The sequence below is a fragment of the Ips typographus genome, linkage group LG3, assembly GCF_016097725.1.
Source record: "Ips typographus isolate SLU linkage group LG3, UJ_Ityp_2.0, whole genome shotgun sequence".
Lineage (NCBI taxonomy): Eukaryota > Metazoa > Arthropoda > Insecta > Coleoptera > Curculionidae > Ips > Ips typographus.
Window position 1 is genome coordinate 1,893,558 of NC_138424.1, and position 16,578 is coordinate 1,910,135.

Consider the following 16,578-nt stretch of genomic DNA (forward strand, 5'->3'; position numbering starts at 1 on the left):
TCTTTAACTATGTTTTTCATTATAACTTCAAATCTAAAATAGCATGATTTTCAGTAGATTTTATTATAAAGTTTTGAAAAATATTTTATAAAAGTAGATTAAAATTTGTACAAATTACATTAGGAAAAGTAAAAACTATAAATAAACTAAAGAAATACTAGTAAAACTACAATCTACTTATTCCTGTACTTGCACCGTCGAACTTTGAATGTGACAGAACGACTGAGAGGAGTCACAGTCTAAACTACCCTTAATTGAAGCTTGACTGAAGTATGACGGTACAATAACCACTTACTGGTAGATTTTATAATTGAGACTGTCAAATTTCACGGATTGTCCAGAATGTTAGCTTTACTTTAATTTTGTAATTGTGACGTACAACAAAACGTGGTTTATGGTCCTGTGATGGTCAAAATTCACCCCCTAGCTGTAAATCACTATTATGGTAAGTCCACGTGTGCAGTATTTGCGTTTTTTTTTTGACTAATAGAAAAACTGGAAAACTGCTTTAATTTAGTATTCATGTAAATCTAAACGTTTTCGAGATATTTTCCAAAAACTACTTTGATGCATTTTTTACCGAAAATTAGATCAAAACTTGAACACCCTGTGTCTTGGTTATTTTTCTGAGTTCAGAGTGGATCAACCACTCAAAATAATCGTCTTAAACTGCTCTTTTCAGTGGTGTAGAGCAAAAAATTGTATCTAAAAAAATTGTGTACAGGGTGAGCAAAAATAATGACTCACTAACAATTTACACACCCTCTATTCAGGCAACTGTATTGAAGTTCAAACGTTATGTAGTTTGGTTTAGTGGTCCATTAGGAATAATTTTGCCTTTTCGTAGTTTTTATGTAAATCTAATCGTTTTTAAGATATTTTCCAAAAACTACTTTGTGTTGCACTTTTTACCGAAATATAGCTCAAAACTTGAACACCCTGTATCTTGGTTACTTTTGGGAGTTCAGGGTGGTTCAACCACTCAAAAGAATCATCTTGCTCATTTCAGTGGTGTAGAGCAAAAAAAATTAGCTAAAAAATTGTTTACAGGGGGAGCAAAAATAATGACCCACAGTTTCTTAGATACTAGAATTTTGGACTTTTTGAGTACGAATAAAAACAAGAAACCATGAAACATAAATTGTTCTTAAAAACAACCTATTTTTAGGTTAATCCTTGATTTAAAAGCACTTTAAAATCTGTACTTTTTAGAAAATCAGTGACGTAGGACAAAAACCAAAAATACACAGTTTTTTTTACAATTTAGGAGTTCCAATTGTACCTAAACATCTCACAAACTGTATGTATATTTTCTAAGTTTAAAAACTTGTCACTTTCAAAACTCGTTGCATTGACAAATACTGGGTGATCCTGTAAGATCTTTAAAATTAATTCAGTATTATTTTTATGAAGTGTCTGAAATGTGGTACGTCACTGTACGTTGAAGTGTCTTAAAACGAGAGAGCCTTCAAGAGTCGAGAAAATGGAAGAAATGACTCCAATTAATTTTCGATTGTTCAAATCTGAGAAAAATATTAAAATTTAAAATTTGATAAGTCGCCAGTTTTGAGGAGATAGGGCGCCGCTCAAATTGGGTTTGTTTAGGAAAATTGGATTAATTTAGAAATTTGGATTTAATTTGTAATTTTATTAAGATCGGACGGAATATTAATTAAAAACGATGAACGGACAGATAATTAGAGCTCGCGCAGTTTTTCCGTTCATTCCCTAGTGATGGACTTACCTTAACTTAGAAAAAAAGCGGTAAGCTCCAGTATGTACAGCAACAACACATATAACACCATAAAACACTTAAAAACTAACACTTAAACACTAAAATAGCCCGGTATTTGCACTTGTATTGCCCTGAGATACGTTGCATTTTATTTATTTTTTTAAATTATTTGCCCATTTTGTGTCGCGATTCGCGGTTGTCGAACTTAAATTTGAATTTAATTTTCGTCGGATACGTCCAGATTTTGCCCGAAAAAATCATCCCGACGACGACAAATTCGTCTTAACTAACTCGTTTTAGTCTTCACTCGTAAGATTCGACCGTTGAACTAAAAACCATAAAGGGTCAGTTGCAAAAATCTCTCAGCAAAAAAAAAAATCCATCCCCTCTGGTGCTTTTCAATCGAAACAGGTACGAATTTTTAATTTTGTCCCCTTTGCATCAGCCACCCCTAAAAACCTAGGAATTTTACTACCGGGGTTAAGTTAAAGATGAAACGTGAACCGTACAACCTTTTAAGGTTGGTTTCGGACCAGCCCTGGTATAACAGTAGCAAAAAATTTTGATAATAATAATTACAAAAGGGATAGTTGGGTTTTTGGACCTTTCCAGCACACAAAGGTGTATTGTCTTATATTGTATGTGGCAGAAAAAACAGTACTTCCGTTTTTCAAACTTAATTGAGTTTGGACATAGGGCGCAAAAGGGTTTAGGGTTTTTAATTAGATGGGACAGTTGGCGGCTATTGAGTCGGTAACGGGGTTGATTGAACTAGGAATGTGACCTTTGCCACTCTCTAACTTCTTACCCCACACATTATATTCCTTACTGTTATGATGTTTTTGGTAAAACGTTTCAACTCTGTAGAACATTCTACAAGTAGTTTTTTTTTTACTTTAGTACAACTACCTTAAAATTTAACTTAACCTATTCAAGGTGTTACACTTTTATGCAATTCCTGGTTTAATTTAGAACCTTTTTTGGTTACTCTTTTTTCCTTTAAAATAGTTTGCAAGTAACAACATTTAAAAGTGATAATTCTGCTGCATTAAAATATGAAGAGTAGGAGGAAGAAAGAAAAAGCTACTATAGTAAATAAAATAGATCAATAAAGGTGGAGAAAAATTGAAGAAATGGCCTCTAAATTAGATGGAGAAGTCAAAATTGAAAAGAACAGTAAACAATATCAATCAATCCAAAATTGGATGATACCAGGTTAAAAGAAGAAGAATTGAGAAAAATAAGAAGAAAATGCGCTAAAATCAGTATGCTTGAAAAAACCATATTTTACCAGATTAAAAGAAGAAGAATTGAATGAAAATAAGAAGAACAGAAACTAAATGGGCCTATCCCACATATCATAAATTTTTGTTTTAATGACTGGAATCAAAAGAATAGGATCAAAAAACAAATTTTTCATATTCTTGAAGAAAAAATTATGGTCGTAAATGTTCCTACATTAGTTTGAATTTGTCCATTAAATTTAAAAGATCTGTTTTGGCGCGCATATGACGTACGTAATTCTGGGCGATTTTATTGGCTGTTGCACGCCATCTGTTTCACTTCTTGTCGCTGATTGGTTGATAGTGTAGTACGTCACCGGGGGCGGGCGTTTTAAACATGAGATTAATGTAGTTTTTATCATCATTTTTTTTCTATTTAGACTTAATATTTTTGAAAACAAAAAAATACGGGTATAATATTTTCAATCCGTCTTTGTAGTTATGAAATAAAAAAAAATTGTGGGACAGGCCCATTGTGAGAGTGAAATTGATATCAATAATAAATTGCTAAAAAGCAGAAAGAAAAAAGATTTGAAAGTAAAATCCTGGAGACGAATCAATTGATAACACTTTCTATGGTAAAAACATTCTGTATGGAGGTCAATTTTGATAACCTAAAATATGGAATAGAATAAGTATTATCGTATTATGCTTAATATTTTGTGGGTGTTTCTTTTTCTGCAATTTGCTTGTTACAGGCCCCAATTTAACCTAACTCAAGTCTAAGTAGGAGAAAATTTGCTGAAACAAATCAAAATACTGGGAAATATCAATCTGAACTCTTTTAAGACACTCCAAAAATTTTTAAGCCATTTTGTACCTTTCTGGAGGCTTCTGGAAGCTTTCGGGACTAGCTGAGAGCTTCTGCAACATTCTGGAGGCTTCTAAGACTGTTTGGAAGCTCTTTAGAACATTTTGGCAGATTTAGAAAGCTTCTAGAACTACTGCTGCTTAAAATTGGTTTGTTTAAGACTCTCAGATGCTTTGATGGACGCTTATTGACCGCTCAGTACACCACGCGACCCTAATTTAGCTTAACCCAAGTCCAAACAAGGAAAGACTTGTTGTAACAAGTCAAAATAGTTACAAAATAGCAATCTGAACACTTTTAAGATACTTCAGAAACTTTTAAGCCATTCTGCATCTTTCTGAAAGTTTCTAGGGTTTTCTTAAAACTCCTGAGACTTTCTGAAAGTTTCTGAGACTCTCTAGAAGCTTCTAGGACATTGTGGAAGCTTCTGACACTTTCTAAAAGGTTTTGGGATGTTCGGAAAGTTTCTGAGACGTTCAGATAGCTTCTGGGCATTCTAAAATATACATTTTTTTAATATTACTCTTCAATTTCTTTAAAGTAACAAAAACTCTAAATATCCATGAAGTCGGATTGTTGAACCTTAATGATTATGATTTTTGTGTGATTAACAGTCACGTGACCTTAAAAATTTTAAAAAATTTCATTTTCTAAAATTCACTCTGTTTAGACAAAGTGAGATAAAAATCTGTTGTAGGATTTGTTACTTAATGTCCCAAGTTTCGAAATTATCGGTTTGTTAATTAAACTGAAAACTAAAACGAATAACTTAGACACTAACTAACCCTTCTGTAAGATAAATAGAAGGGTAAAACCCCCTACAAAAATTCCATTTATAGCGCCACCTATAAAACAGTCAGCTAACTATTGAAAAAGCTGCAAAAGCGCCCCCTACCCCAATAACCACCCAACTACCGACAATTACAGGGTGCTGTCGCATTAAAATATCGATTTCCAGTCCGGGGGCAAAAAGCCAACGTCTGGGGTGGTAAGAACCACCCCTACAAAATAAAAAACTCCCTCAAGGGGTGGTAAAAAAGTTTAAATAGAGGTGGTGGATCCGAGGGGTGTTTTTATGTAACATACTGTGCTGTGGCCAGTTTTTAGGGTTAATTTAAGGGGAAAGTTTTTTGCCGTAAATCCACAAAAAGACCCTGTTTTTAAAGAGGACTCAATAGAGCGTTTTAGGGCTGTTTTTCTTCACTTAACCCTCTCGGTGACAGAGTGTTAACGTAGAATGGCCTTTTCAATTTAGGGGTGGTTTTTTTTTGCGTTTTTTTTATTGGTTGCAAGTAAATTAGCCTTGTCATCACACATGTTTTTGTGGTTAGGTTTTTATTGTAACACAAAAAAAAATGGAGTCGTAAAAGTGATACCGTCCGGTTGGAAATGAAAAGCGGAAAAATAAAAGAAAAACCGGAAAGCGCAAACATTTCAGGGGTTTTTAATTCCGAAAAAAAGTTTTGATGCACTAATTAAAAAGTGTAACTTTTGTAATATAAATAAAGCGGGGCGGCCTTTTTTCGCGACTAACGAGGTTCGGTATAAAGAAGGGCTCGTTTTTGCCGCCCCCAATTTTGGGGCGGCCAATTTATGATATTTGTAACGAAACGCGACGCGAAACTGATGCTAAACTTCTTCGGGGGCCAGTTTGAATTAAAATTTGTCGCTGCCGCCATTAATATAGAAAACTTGAAGCAAAAGGGAAATAAGGAGAGCAAATATTTCAGAATTTCCCAAGAAAACCTAGTTGGATTGCTTAACGGCTGTTATCCATCACTTTCCCGCCCGCCTTTTCGGTTTTCTCGATTAAATACAGTGGCGGAGAATTTTCAACCAGGACCCTGTATAAAATGGTCTATTTTAAAAAATCCAAAAAAAATTTTTTTCATTTTTGTACGTCAATGATTTAGTATGATAAATTCAGTTGCATAACAAATAGCACCAACGATTAATACATTCATTCGTGTACTACAATGAGTGTTATTTTGTCAGATGTGACATTTAGCTGACATGTATTTTGAACTGTCGTAAACGTGATAGCTGTCAAAACGACATTAAGCTATAAAACTACAAAAACTTGCTTAAAAGTTGGGTAATGAGTAACAGTCAACTGTTCGATAGGTTAGGTTAGGTTAGGTTAGGTAACATGACTGTTATGTTGACAGTTGTGACATTTAGATGTTTGCTTTACACGTATATTTGAATTAACATATAAACTGTCAAAATCTGCCTCATGAAGGTATAAAACAACAAAATAAGCTTAAAGGAATCTAAATGCGTAAAAACCAACTGTATTGCACTCTATAGTTTCGTGAGTGTTATTGTGACATTTGTGTTGTTTGTTTTACACGTATTTTAAACTGTCAAAGTGACAACTATCAAAATATGTCCCATGAAGCCATAAAACTACAAAAACTTAAAAAAATTGGAATGAGAAAAGATCAAATGTCTGTCAAAAATCTGTCTCATAAAACTATAAAACAACAAAGTAGGCTTGAAAAAATGTAAAAACCGTATAGAAACTGTAGAATTCAGTGACGTATTTTTTAAAAATTATCTAAAAAAAATCCTGAACGGTTCCCAATTAGTTCACTTGTCAAATTGACGTAATAAAACACGTTAAAATATTGTCAAAAGATATTGGTAGTAATTTTGCAATTACGAACCTGATTGACTAAAGGATTCAGTGCCGTAGTTAGAAAAATTGTAGGAAAAATCCTAAATGGTTCAAAATTGATGAAATCATTATAAACCGCATAAAACCTTGTCAGGAGGTATTGGGAGTAATTTGGCAGTTACGGACCTGCTTATTGCAACAAAATCGCTTAATTGATTATAAGATTCAGTGCCGCAGTTAGAAAAATTGTACAAAAAATCTTGGATGGCTCAAAATTTATTTATTTATGAAATTTACGTTAAAAACCACTTTAAAACCTTGCCAGGAGGTATTGGTAGTAAATTGTCAGTTACGGACCTGCTATTTGCACCAAAATGACTTAGTTCATTATAAAATTCAGTACCGTACTCTGAAAAATTTTACAAAAAATCCTGAACGGTCACAAATTGATCTACTTTTAAAATTGACATAAAAAAAGCTTTGAAATCTTGCCAGGAGGTATTGGTAGTAAATTGTCAGTTACGGACCTGCTTGTCGATCAAAAACCACTTTGTTAGCTAGAAAATTCAGTGCTGTATTCAGAAAAATTAGAAAAAAAACCTGAATATTTAGGTTAGGTTAGGTAAAAATTACTGAAAAAAAGTGAAATTGACAGTTATGGGCCTGATTTGCCCAGAATTAAGTCAGTAGAAAATTCAGTACCGTATTTAAAAGTAATTTAGTGAATATGTTTGGGTAGTATTGTAAATTCTGAATTTTAGGGCAAAATAAGAGCATCTCTGGTCAAACTTAGTAGTTGTCGGTTATTTTGATTTGATAAAATTGGTCCAAAGACTCTGGTTAATTTACTAAATATTGGATTTTCTTGTTGATCTTAACCAAATGCTTTTTTAACAGCAAAAGGGTTTTTCACAGTAGTTTAGTAGTATATCATCAGATAGGTGAGACGTTGTTAAACCTATTACTACAGTGGCAACAGTCAAACAAAGCCAGTATCAGAAACATTAAATGTATTTGACAACTTTATGGACAAATTTTAGGTTTTCTCAACTGTAATGCCTCAGGACAATGAAAATGTGTCCCAAATGCTATAAAAGTATGTAACTTATTTGAATAGCAACAGTAATATACAGAAATTGTATTTATGACAAAAATTTCACAGTTTTTAGTGTATCGGTTAGACTGAAGTGACAGCTGTTTGATTGGTTCTTTGACAGAAACATATTAAGTAACTGTTTTTGAATAAAATGTTCGCTGATACGCCACTGGTAAAGAAATGTGTTTTATCTTTCGAAAACCGCAACGGAAGCTCCTCAGCCGATATATAAAGTGTGTTTCTTAGCTTTTCTGCCATTTATTTAATGTCTCGTAAGGTATTTTGGCAAACGCCCTGCCTCGGTTAATGAAGCCCGCGAAACGTCTTCTGGGCGAATTAATTCATTACTATATCCCAGATACGTTTTGCGTTTGCCTATCTATTCGCCCGACGAAAAGTTCGAAAATTAGGCTTTCCCCTCCCCACCCCTACTGATGGATATAAGACCATTAATTTTCGGCAAAAACTGTGATATAAGCATTTCCGCTTCGGCAACTTTGATTGGTCGCCGAAATGCAATCGAGAACCGGAACAAACTTTGTCAATAGATCGGGCGGTGATTCGGAGTTTTCCACACAAAAGTTTTTGCTCGCGAAAATGCCTTGGCTGATCGAAAAATTTCCACTCAAATTCACCGAAAACCTCTAAACCTTCAAGCTTAAGGATTTTGCCAGGATGGTGATGATTTAATGCGAAAATTTCGCCATAATTAAAAAGGACCGAGCCGAGTGAAAAACCTTGTTTAAGTTTTCAGGCGGTTAAGTGAAATTATAAAATGCGGACAGGGTTTTTAACTGGATTTTGTATTTATTTTCCTCGTTTGTTCCCTAGAGGAAAAGTTTCTCCAACAATTTTCTGTACATTAGGCAAAAAAAGTGAAACGTCCAGAAGTTTCCACGCCAAAAAATGAAGCGAGAGTCTGTAATTTGATGTATTTATACGCTCAGGTAGTGGAGGGGGATGACTACGTCACATTTGCGAAATAGTATATTTCATTACCAGTACAGAAATGAGGATTTTTCCGTGCGCGCGTGACAAATTTTCGGCTGCGCCTCACACGGGAAGTCATGCAAGAACGGAAAATCCATTTCTGGACGAGTAATGAACGATATTTTTTATTATACTTAGGTACCTGAAATCAACATAAACAAAAAATATCGCAAAAAATTATTAAGAAAATCGGGAATATTTATTTTTATTTTTAAAACAGTAAAAATGTAAGTACATACAACTCAAATTAACAAAAAAAATACAAGTAGGTAATTCTAAGAAAATTAATTTTGGACAGAACCGTTATTATTAATAGTAATATTTATTGTACAATTCGTATTATTGTTGAAGCTCAATCCCTTTTGCATTTCTTTTTGTTGAACTAAAGACTCTGCTAAAGATGTTGAAGCGGAGTGTTCGTGTGTGCTTTGGTTCTCTTGATTGACTGTTACAGATGTTGTAGTTTCCAAGTTACAAGGGCTAAACAACTTCCGTGATACTTCAATTTTTCTTTGTATGGACTCTTCTATATATCCTTCTGCTACATTGGAAGAAAGCCATCCTCCGTGTCTTTTCAAAGTGAGCAAATCACCGCCGTTTTCCACCAACATGGTTGCCGAAGAGCGCCTTAGCCCATGTCCGGTATATTCTTCGGGATTTTTTAGTTTTAGGTATTTTGCAACAAGTTTTGGAATACCGCTGATAGTATGGCACCCAACATGTTGAGCGTAACATCTTTGGTTTCGGTATGCAACAAATAATCTTCTACTCTCCATATGTTTAGGTCGGAGATCTGCGTATTTACGGTAAATTGTACAGGGATCGAATTTGCAATTTTCATTGGTAATGGTAAAACTTCTTCACCTGTGAGTTTTTCCATCTCGTAAGAACACGACAAGGAAACGCCCATTATCTTCCACATCATCTAAACTCAAACGTATTAAATCATCTCACTAAAATTACTTTTGCTAGTAGATATTCTCCATATGAAGCTTCACATAAAAATTTGGTTACTTGTTCTGCTGTAAGAATCTTGGATTTCTTTGGTATATATCCATCCAGCTTGTCGTTTCAAAAAAGCAATCGTTTTTGGATATTGATGGTGAGTATTTTCTTTTATTGCCAAACAACTCTTTAACATAGAGAATCGACTCCATAAAGTGGAGGATTTCATAGTGTTGGCTTTTTCAGAAAAATATACTAAAAGAATATCGTCACTCACAATTTTGATTCGTTTCTGAGTCCGCCATTCCGTAAAACTGTTATATTCTTGTTCATATCTCAACCTGGATTTCACTGGTAATAAATCTGCACTCACTTCTGCCGCTCGTTGTAAGATATTTTCGGGAATATCCCGATTTTCTTCACAATCTGAATTCATTTTTGCAAAATGTAATAAATACATAAATACTTAATTTTCACTGACAGAAAATAAAATTTGTCATTAATAAATAAATCGTTGCTATAGACCACCGCCTTCTTTACAAGAAAGCCTAGAATGTGACTTTAAATGGCGGCGTTATCGGATTTTTTTTTGTACACAAACCTATGGAGATGCAGTAGAAAATATGTTTTTTTTTATTTTTTCGTGTAGTTGATTAGAAGTTGTGAGTGAAAAATCAAAGAACGCTTCATTCCTGATCCAGATATGTATAGATATGGCTTTTTATATCCAGTAAAGTCGAGCCAAAGCAAGTTTGGTTAGAACCCTTTGTCTTGGAAAGTAGGAACAAACTAATGTAAAAACTGCTCAATCAAAGAAAATTTGGAAATCCTTGAATCTAGGTAAGCAAAATTGGTAAATGGGTTTTATATTATTACCAAGACCTTTCTTTTAAAATGTAAATGTGCCAATAGAACTTCTAAAAGCTGTCCTGTTTCTTCAGAGTAAACCTTTGTTGCTCTCAAAACGCAGGCGGCCTCAAAATGTAACTCACATAAGTCACATACCAATGTATGTAAGAGGCAATAAGTTTTACTGAATGAGAAAGCATATTGTACTTACCACTGAGTATTGTGTTGGAGTAAAATCATTCCACTTCAAAGCTTTCAACCACTGTTGGGTTCGAGCAGGGTCTTTTGAAAAGTAAAAGACTGACACTTTTGGGCCTTTCACCAAATTGCTTTTAGAAATTTGGCAAACAACCAGTGGACGGCATATTGTAGAGGCAATAGAATTTAAGTTAAAAAACCAACCACAAATTATAGAACAATGAAGGAACAATAACAATAGTGATAACACAATAAAATGAACACAAACTACACTTTCACTAGAACAATAAACGTATAAACAACAATTACTTTGGCAAGTAATCCCAAGTCTTGACTTTAAACCTTAAAAATTAATTTAATCATCCAAAAACTCAATTTCCACAATACAAACAAATGCAAACTGTCAATCCCATATTTCGGCCATATTGGAATTTTTGGCATGCACCTTCTTGGCTTTCTTGTACAGAGGGCGGTGTATAGACACATTACTCGTTTCGTTTTTTTCTTCGGGTTGCCATAGGATATCTAGTATCATGGATATCTATGTTTATTATTAAGCGCACGGAAAGAGGGATCGGGAAAAAATTTCCGTGCGCTGTTCCGAAAATGTCATATTTACTGTATTTTATAAACAGTTGAAAATGTAGTATTTTCTGTTAAGTATAATAAAAATATCTTTCCCCCTCTAAAAAAAAAATGATTTTGTGACTTAAAAGTCAGTATAGTATTAAGGGCCGGTACTCTCACCTCTGGATAAGTTTATTCTTAGGATCATTTCTACAGAAATAACGGATTTCACGGTTTCTATATCGTTGGAATAAAATAATTCTGAAGTGAAACTACTGGCCCTTATATTGGAGTAACTTTTAATAATAATGCCACATGAGACTACTTTTTGCTATTAGAAAACCAAATTTCTTTTAGGTTAATTTTTTGACATCTTGTCAAAATAGACAGTTTTGTATTATTTGACCGAAAAAATATTAAATTTTGAACGAGTGAAAAATTCTAAAATAAATTTTGACAAAATAATCGATTGGCCTGCAAGATCTCCCTACTTAGTTTTTTCATATTGTTGCTAAATAACGTCATTAGTTGACCAAATACGCCAATAAAACTTTACCACAAAAAATCATGATGACGATAAAAGAAATCAAAATAACGGTTGGAGGAAATGTAGCTGTAACCCATCCACACCACTGACGTTTAAATCTTCACTAAACAAAGATGGCCGCCTTAAAACTAACCTCAATTTATCAATGTCTTCAAGATAAGGCCGCACAATAGAGTGTGTAAAACATCCTTTTGTTTCCAGTCAGACGCAAAACAAGGAACACTGGCTGCCGCTAAAACAAACAATGTTCCTACAATGACCAGGGACCTTACATCTATTATACAATGTTTTGTTTTCCTATTTTATGTTTTCCTTTATCGCGTGCCTCTTAAGGGCTGATGCGCATTTTCTTGCTTTTATTACGACAGCCGCGACCAAAAATTGATATATGTACTCCGCTAGAGATGTGTGTGTAAACGTTTTCAAACAATGCTAGAGTAAACGTAGCCCTTGGAGGCAAGGGCCATTTTTAAACCTGCAAACTTTCTTTTCCCTTCTCCCAGCTAACTTGACGTCGGCGTCGAGAAGAAGAAGAAGAATTCCTGAGCCGATCAATAAAACATCCGAACGTCGCAGAATGGCCGCTTGCCATTGGCCAGGACAGGCCAAGAATAAGTTTTTCGCGGGGGAGCGAGCGGGGTTTTCCGCCTTGTTTTTCGCCCGTTTCGGGGGGTTTTTCTCTCTTTAGTTTATTATTTTCGCCTCGTCCCCCCTCCCACTACCTCTATCTCTTTCTTTTGCTTGTCAGAAACACCTTGTTTGGCTCCGAGGGGGTTTTCTCACCCCCTACCCCACCACGCGCCGCTGGCTATTAGATTAGTCTTTTATTTGAAGTAATGCACGTTTAATGAATGTTTTGTGAGATAAGCGAATAAGTTCATTATCTTTTCTATAGGTGAGTATGTGGAGGGGAGGGGGGGAGAAAAAGGGAATTAAAAGACAGTCAAATGAGAAAAGATCAAACAGATTGACACATTTTATAGGTTTATGAGTAAAATTTTGACAGGTGACATTTGAGAGTTTGTTTTAAACGTATTTTGAATTGTCTTGAACGTGACAACTGTCAAAATCCGTCTCATAAAACTATAAAACAACAAATTAAGTTTGAAAAAATGTAAATGAGAAAAAATCAACTAAAGTGCACATTATATAGTTTCATGAGTGTTATTTTGACAGTTATGACATTTGCCTATCTGCCTTACACGTGAAGACTGTCAAAACCAGTCCCATAAAGGTATAAAAATTTGCTATTAAACCAATAAAAAAATTACGCATTTTTTAGTTTTTGACACATCTACAGAAAGAAGGCTTTCTCCAGGTCTCAAAAACATTGAATTACAGCAAAAAAAAAACAAATACCAGTATGGTTCAAATTTGCTTCTATTAAACCAGTATTTTAATGGGTTTTACCACAAGAACTGAAAATAGTTTGACGCAAAAATGGACCGAAAATGACATTCGCTTTGTTACTAAATAAATTACAAAACTATAGGCATTTTTTCGAAGAAAATTTTCACGTTTTTGGCACAATAAAAAAAATGTTTCACAGATTGTTGTAAAAGCCATTTTTAGAAAATTTAAGCATTTAATTTTTTGCTAAGGTAACAACCTAACCTAACCTAAAACCTACTCTAAGTAACAACTAATTTAGAAGTAAGAACTATTTTGATTTAAAACATCTGCTTTAAATATTGTTGGAAACTATGTATTATAATTTTTACGTTTAGGCAATACTGTCAAATGTCAGTGTCAGTTCGCCTGCAAAATGTCACTTTGTCTGTCAACTGTATACAAATTCAGTACTATTCAACACTTTACGCAGAATTATGTAGAAAATCAAGACAACCAGTATAAATTGGTGAAAACATCGTCTGTCAAGTGTTTTTAGTTTAGTTTCGTTCAAATTGTGTTTTACTGGAAGGGTCATCCAGTGAAAGTCTATACTAATGAAACTTAATAATAGAAAAAAAAATATTGAAACGAGACTGCGTTTCCCACGTGTTTTAAGCCGTAGGGCTGTTGGTCGGTCACGTTATTCGCCCTTAGAAAGAGCGGGCCCTTTTTCATGCATACTCTCTCAATTAAAAATAAAAATGACCATTTCTTCGTGTCTCAGTACGGTATAGTAAAATAGCCGAGACCGGTTTGTCCAGTTTTCGAATGACCGGTATTAGACCGGGGAATTATTTGCAGTTGTCCGCGTTTTTTCCCTTTTCAACCCTTGTGATGCCCCGAAGGTACACATGTACGAGTATGATTTCGGTGCCGGATTCTTAAGGGTGTTTGAACGTCCCAATGTTGTTTTAATAAAAATCAAACTAAGTTGGATTTCCTAATTAAGTATACAAGGTGTCCAACAGTGGTGATCCTGGAAGGATCATTCTGAAAATTAGCGTTTTGTGTTTTTTTTTTAATGGAATGGTATTTTATATAAGGCCATTAAAATTGCTTCATAATGATATATATTATATGATACCTAAATCTTAAGAATCAAAATTCAAATATCTTAATTAAATTACTTTAACAATCTCGGGAAAGGTAAAATATGGACATATAGCCGCATTAACAAAAAAAATGATTAGAAACAGTCTGGGATTCTGAATTTATAAGAATCTACAGGGTGTTCAAATAATACGTCAATTTTCAGAATGATCGTACGTCCAAATCCATTACTTGGACATCCTGTAGGTTTGCAATTTTGGGCTTTAAATAAAATCAAGACTATTTCCTAAATTTTCATATGTGACCTCTTGTATCAAATTTGAAATGCTAAATTCTAGCTGCCCCTTATATAGGGTGTCCCAAGATTTTTAAAGTGATACAGTTTTCTTTAAATCTGATCGCCCTAAGGGACAACAATAACGGGGGGTTGAAAAAACCGCCAGTTTTCTGTTGCTGACCAAAAGGGTTGGAGCGGTCAAACTGGTTTGGTATGTAAATTTTTCTACCTTTTCCTTTAATAGCTTCTTTGCGACCGAAAGGGTCCCTTTCAAATCAACACATGGGAAAGTTGGTCTATACTGGCGTGTCCTTGTGTGTTTTTCCCACTCTCTACACGTATAACGGTCACTTTTCAGAATTTGCTCGAAAACTGAGGTAAAAAGAAATTACAAACAACTCATTAAATTGGTTAAGTGAAGCAAACACAAAGACGGTCTTTTGTTTTTGTTCCGTTCTCTCCCCCGGTTTTCATTTCTGTATTTTCGTCGTTTTGTTTTTTGCCGTTACCCGGTCGACTTTGATAGAAACGTGAAACAAAAGAGCGACCTACTTTTCAATTTTGTGCCGTTTTTCTAACTCTCAGTCAGGTTATCTAAGGGATGAGAAACAGGTGAATTAAAAGGGAAAAAAACCGATGACAGGGGGTTAACATTCGTCTCGTCTAATTATAATAGTAGAGGAAAGGTGGTCCGGTCCTTTTGTGGCTCAGCATCCCTTAAATTGTACACGCGAGCAGGTAGATGTAGTTTAGACAACCCCACTTGAATATCCCAGTTTTTTTGAATCAATATTTTTAAGCCGATTGAATTAAGTATTTTGTATTTTACTTACATTTTTGGATTATTGAAGAAGAAAGAGATGTCAACATATCTTAATTGTTATCGATCCTCAATGTCAGTAAAACTCTACCTTCTCGTAAATCAACAAAGCCACAAATCTGTTTCCGATTTACAAAAACAAAATTGAAAAGTTTGGTAATTTGTATTACAACAACTTAAAATAAAAAATGACAACCGTCCATCAAATGAATGTGTCAATGTCAAGTCAATTCTGTTTACATCGGACGTCACCGTTTAAATCGAATAGAGCATTTCAATCCTGTTATTTTTTAGGATTGACTAGTTTACATGATTGGATTGAATAAACAGATTCAATTTGCTCGATATAAACATAGTCATCGATATAGTCATCTTTTTACATCTTTGTTTCTCGCATATCAAACATGTGAAATAAACAATTTTAACAAAAAAGGCACGTTATTAATTTTGTCATCCTGTCAAATTAAAAACGTTGACATTTACTGTCACTTTGATATAAACAAATATCAAAGGTATAAAAATGATGCGCTACAATGAGCAAGCTCAAATGCTAGTTCTAAATGTGCTGCTTTTTTTGGAGTACGAAAAGAAAACAGTTTCCAGATGTCATCCCAATTGATCATCAGTCACTTCTGAACACACTAATTTTTCAAAGCATTTGTAGGTTAAAACTTGTGATCTAATTCCAGACATGCGTGTTTTTTCACCTGCATGACGTCATTCTCAAAGGGTAAAAATTTGACTATACTTCATTTTTGAAAGTTACCATTCTAATGACATATGAGTCAACATACGTTAAGAATAAAAAACATTCACCTGGAAGTTTTCAAGAAAAGTACGAATATTGAGAAGCACCATATCTGTCAAACGGTGACAGATATTAACCAACAGTTTTCGTCATTAAGTTTTGTATCAAATTTTAGCTTCAGACACAGTGGCAGTTCGAAACTGTCACGTGACTTGTAATTCACAATGATGAACTTTCTGCATTCAAAAGAAAAATAAAGGTCACGTGATCTGAATTGAACCAATAATAATCAACTTGACGATTCAAAAATGTAACTGAAAAGTGGTCAAAATAATTTCAAATAATCGGAAATTTTAGGATTTAAAAGTTGTCAAATTGATCACGTGATCAGAATCAGAGATTTTAATTTAAAACTTCTCAAGATCCTGAACTGCAACGTAGCCAGTTTGATCACGTGACCCTTGAACTACCAAAACAAATTTTAAATGACAATCACGTGGCTTAATTTTGAGGTTGTCAAATTTCTTAACTTTTTGTCCAAACCGTCATGTGACCTTAAAATCAGTTTGTCAGAAAATAAATTAAATTTTCTATATTTTTTTTTCAAATTCAATTTTTTCGATTACGTGCCTTGACATTTGATCGACAAA

At 34.1% G+C, this 16,578-nt stretch overlaps 1 long non-coding RNA gene across 1 annotated transcript in view; it reads left to right on the top strand.

Moving 5' to 3' along the window:
- Nucleotides 1–314: 314 nt before the first annotated feature.
- Nucleotides 315–16,578, top strand: part of LOC145726754 (uncharacterized) — a 34,991-nt gene continuing 18,727 nt past the window's right edge. The window contains exon 1 of the long non-coding RNA XR_014177656.1: nucleotides 315–445. This is a non-coding gene — a long non-coding RNA (uncharacterized LOC145726754). The remainder of the gene's footprint in view (nucleotides 446–16,578) is intronic.